We start from the raw sequence: 5,022 nt of genomic DNA, 5'->3' as shown, positions 1-5,022 counted from the left end.
GATGCCATCCAACCATCTTATCCTCTGTTGCCTTCTCCTTTTGCCTTCAATCTTTTCCAGCATCAGGGTCTTTTCCAGTGAGTCAGCTCTTCACATCAGGTGGCCAAAGTATTGGAGCTTCAGCTTCAGCATCAGTCCTTCCAATGAATAGTCAGGGTTGATGCCCTTCAGGATTGACTGGTTTGAATTTCTTGCTGTCCAAGGGATTCTCAGGACTTGAGTTTAGAAGATGCTTAATGAGTGACCTAAACCTTTCATTGCCACTTAGGTCCATGATTTTTCGACTTGAGTAGAGGCTAAAGAGCAGCCTTCTCCTCTATCCTTGTCCCACTTTTATCATAAATGTTTGGGGCTTAAAAAAGGAAATTTAAGACCTCTGTGATGAGACCACAGAGAAGGGGAATGAACTGGGGGCTATGATGTGAGGCGAGCAGTGGGGTCTCTACCCTGGGTGGTGGTGGTGGGTGGTGATTGCACTGGGTTCAGATGAGAGGATGAATGAGGGGGTTTCCAATGGAAAGAAAGACAACAGAACCTAGAAGTAATGGCCTGTTTTCTTGTGGAGAGAAATTAGTTACTTAAGTGTCCAGATTTTACCATACTTCTCTCCCCATCTGAATCCTAAGAATGCCATAGTGAAAACTGATTTCTGTCCCTCCTCCTTTCCCAGAGGGGACAACCCCATAATTCTCTCCTTCTCCACCTTCCATTCCCCCCCACCCTTCCCAGCCCCAACACAAGTGTGTATTTTCTAACATTTATAAATGATGGTTAGGCAGCCATTCTCTGCAGATTATTTATTGTTGAGAAAATCTATAACTCCTTGGACTGCTCATTTTGATGTTGAAGCTTTCATCCTTGTCGCCTGGGGGAAGCGAGGTTATGAGAGGTACTCTTTGCCTCTCAAAATGTGTTTTCAGGCTTCCCTTTGGGACCCTTTCTCTCCTTAGCTCTTATCATCTCAGACATTTCTGACAATCCTTCCTGAGGCATCTGGGGCTTGGGACTGAATTCATCTGTTTAATTCTGCAAGATTGTGAGTGCCTGATTCACACTGTTCCTGCGCCTTTTCTGGGAATCCACCCACCCCTGTCTTTGCAGCCCTCAGTGTTCCCAGCTTCCAAAAAAAAGTGCCCTTTCCCTCCATGGCAGTGCTTGATTACCTATAGTCATGGAAGGGATAATATAAGAGAGTGAATGATACGAAGATGACTCTTATTTGATTTTTAAGTGGTGGAATCCTGGCTAAAGATTATCCATAAAGGGAACAACTTCCATGAAAGTAATCCATCATGTTCATATCCCACAGAGGGATGGATGACATCTCTTCTTTGGTACCTAGAAAGAGAGGCAGATGGGAGAATCTCAGCTTGTGCAGTCCCCATTGTGTTGTCAGAAGCACCAGACATCTAATTTCTCTCCAAGCCTCGTTTTCAAACTCTGGAGAACTAGTCCTTAGTCTGAGAGCCGAATACTTAATTCAAAGAATGTGAAAGTCAGTAGTCAACCTATGAAACTGTCACTTTATCTAGGCTTCCCATCACACCCAGGGTAAAAGGCACACTCTTCACAGTGACTCTCAGGCCCTCCCGCTTTCTCTCTTACCTCACTCCCTGCTGCTTCTGCCTCACTCTGCACCAGCCCCACGGGCCTCCTTGTTACTCCTCACAAATAGGCAGTACTGCCTTACACCCACTGGGATGGGTATTATTAAAACACCAGAAAATAACAAGTGTTGCTGAGGATGTGGAGAAATTGGAACTCTTGTGCACTGCCGATGTAAATGTGAAATGGGCAGTCGCTGTGAAAAAATGGGATGATGATTCTCAAAAAATTAAACATACCATTACCATGTGAGCCAGCATTCCCACTTCTGGGTATGTATTCAGAAGAACTGAAAGCAGGGGAACTTCCCTGGTGGTCTAGTGGCTAAGACTCTGTGCCCCCCATGTAGGGGGCCTGAGTTCAATCCCTTGTCAAGGAACTAGGTCCCACGTGACACAACTAACAGATCCTGTGTGCCGCAGGCAAGACTCGGCACAGCCAAATAAATGAATAAATATTTAAAAAGAATTGAAAGCAGAGACTCAAGAAGATATTTGAACCCCCGTGTTCATAGCAGCACTACGCATGATAGTCAAAAGGTGAAGCAACCCAAACGCCCATCAACAGATAAATTTTTTTAATGTGGTATGTACGTACAGTGCAATACTGTTCAGCCTTAAAAAGAAAGGACATTCTGGTACCTGCTACAACATGGATGAACCCTGACTTTATGCTAAGTGAAATAAGCATCACAGAAAGACAATATTGGATGATTCATCTTGTATGAGGTCCTTCAGTTCAGTTCAGTTCAGTCGCTAAGTCGTGTCTGACTCTTTGTAACCCCATGAATCTCAGCACGCCAGGCCTCCCTGTCCATCACCAACTCCCGGAGTTCACTCAGACTCACGTCCATCGAGTCAGTGATGCCATCCAGCCATCTCATCCTCTGTCGTCCCCTTCTCCTCCTGCCCCCAATCCCTCCCAGCATCAGAGTCTTTTCCAATGAGTCAACTCTTTGCATGAGGTGGCCAAAGTACTGGAGTTTCAGCTTTAACATCATTCCTTCCAAAGAAATCCCAGGGTTGATCTCCTTCAGAATGGACTGGTTGGATCTTGCAGTCCAAGGAACTCTCAAGAGGTCCTTAGCAAGGTCAAATTCATAAAGAAAGAAAGTAGAATGGTGGTTGACAGGGGCTGGGGGAGGAGGAGGTGGGGAGTTACTGTTTAATGGGTACAGAATTTCAGTTTAGGAGGATGAAAAACTATGGAGATGGATGATGGTGAAGGTGGCGCCACAGTGTGAACAGACTTAATGCCATAGACCTGAACACTGAAAAAAGGCTCCAGTGATGAATTTTATGTTATGTATGAAAGCGAAAGTCTTAGTCACTCAGTCATGTCCAACTCTGTGACCCTATGGACTGTAGCCCACTAGGCTCCTCTGTCCATGGAATTTTCCAGGCAAGAAAACTGGCCTGGGCAGCCATTCTCCAGGGGCTCTTCCCAACCTGGGGATAGAATTCAGGTCTCTTGCATTCTGCAGGTGGATTCTTTACTTCTGAGCCGCCAGGAAAGCCCTGCTGCTGCTGCTGCTGCTGCTAAGTCGCTTCAGTCGTGTCCGACTCTGTGTGACCCCATAGACAGCGGCCCACCAGGCTCCTCCATCCCTGAGATTCTCCAGGCAAGAACGCTGGAGTGGGTTGCCGTTTCCTTCTCCAAGGCATGAAAGTGAAAAGTGAAAGTGAAGTCGCTCAGTCGTGTCAACTCTTTGCGACCCCATGGACTGCAGCCTACCAGGCTCTGCTGTTCATGGCATTTTCCAGGCAAGAGTACTGGAGTGGGGTGCCATTGCCTTCTCCCAGGAAAGCCCTATGTTGTATATATTTTACCATAATAAAACAAATCATTAAAATATGGCCAGAGTCTTTGTACTTGCTCTTCTCTGAGATCTGCACTGTGGTTCGTTCTTTCACCTGCTTCTTATAGTCAGTGAAATGTCATCTTCTCAGTGGGGCCTTCTTGGACTACCCATTTTACTGTTGCAATTTCGACCCTAACCTTTTCTTCTTCGCTTTTCCCGGCAGCACTGATTGCAATCCAACACAATGTATTAGGCTGGGTATACATAACCCAATATATTCTTTTCAATTCTTTGTTTACTGTCTGCTTCCCCCTGCAGGAATGTAAACAGCTTGAGTGGGGGGATTTTGTGGTTTCTTTGCTGTGTCTGCAGTGTTGAATACTTGGGGGCCAGTAAGTAGTTGTTGAATGAATGAATGACCTTGACTATGACTAGAGACAGAGCAGGCGCAAACAGAAAAGAGATGGGAAGATTTCCTTTTTTATTTGGCTTGATCAACTACTTTCTTCTAACCCTGGATATGAGATTTGGACCAGTTTTCATGGTGGCTTTTGCCCTATTTACCCTCATAAATGTATTCTCAGCTGTTCTCAATTAGGAAGTGTTGGTCTACTACATGAAAGAGAAGGTGTTAGTCACTTAGTCGTGTCTGAATCTTTGGGACCCCATGGACTGTAGCCTGCCAGGCTCCTCTGTCCATGGAATTCTCCAGGCAAGAATGTGGTTTCAGGGATCTTTCTGACCCCAGAGATTGAACCCAAGTCTCTTGCATCTCCTGCATTAGCAGGTGGACGCTATACCACTAGTGCCACCTGGGAAGCCCTGGTCTGCTACATACAGCACACTCATGATTATTTAAAGTTCTCACCCTGAACTCAAGGTCTCTGCTCTTCAATTCCTGACTGCCCCCTACCAGAGTTGTAAGGATGTTCAAGTTAGGATTCTGGAAACTGGGGAAACCCAGATATCCAGAAACTTCATATTTGTTTGTTGGGAGACATTGGTTTGATTGGTTCTGGGAGTTTTCATTCTCTGGAAATTTTAAGGCGAATAAGAGAACTCATATAGTTGGAATCAGAAAAGAAGCTAAAGAGACTTCCCTGGTGGTCCAGTGGTTAAGACTCCAAGCTTCCAATGCAAGAGGCCCTGGTTCAATCCCTGGCCAGGGAACTAAGATTTCACATGCTGGGCGGTGTGGCCGGAAAAAATACGAATAAATAAGAAAAGGAGCTATGCTAGCCTACAGAGGATTGATATAATCTCTGAAAATGCGACATTTAAAGTTCACTTCTTTGACACTTTGAGACCTGGAAATAATTAATAACCTAATTAGCCTTCCTTTCTCAAGTCTTTATCAGACTTCCAGCAAAGCAACTCAGATCCAAACTACATTTGAAGCTATGCAGCAGGAGCCACAAGGACAAACTTCCTGATTGGCAGTATCAACACCCAACCAGAGGGAACCAGTGGGACTTACTGCCTGGGACAAATGTTTTGAAAAGAAAAGGTCCAGAGGAAGGGCAGTGCCCTTCTTAGAGACAGAGAGTGAACACAGTGACCTCCAGGACGAAGCAAAGTGGGTGGGGTTGGCTGGGAAAGGACAGCCTGCAATTTAG

The 5,022-nt window shown here is 45.5% G+C and overlaps 1 non-coding gene across 1 annotated transcript; it reads left to right on the top strand.

Annotated features, from left to right (window-relative positions):
* The first annotated feature begins 4,503 nt into the window (after positions 1-4,503).
* On the top strand, positions 4,504-4,576 carry TRNAW-CCA (transfer RNA tryptophan (anticodon CCA)). The gene has a single exon. It is a non-coding gene; the product is annotated as a tRNA-Trp (tRNA).
* The last annotated feature ends 446 nt before the right edge of the window (positions 4,577-5,022 follow it).

Source organism: Ovis canadensis, chromosome 3, assembly GCF_042477335.2.
Source record: "Ovis canadensis isolate MfBH-ARS-UI-01 breed Bighorn chromosome 3, ARS-UI_OviCan_v2, whole genome shotgun sequence".
Taxonomy (NCBI): Eukaryota; Metazoa; Chordata; class Mammalia; order Artiodactyla; family Bovidae; genus Ovis; species Ovis canadensis.
This window is presented reverse-complemented; position numbering and strand designations above follow the sequence as displayed.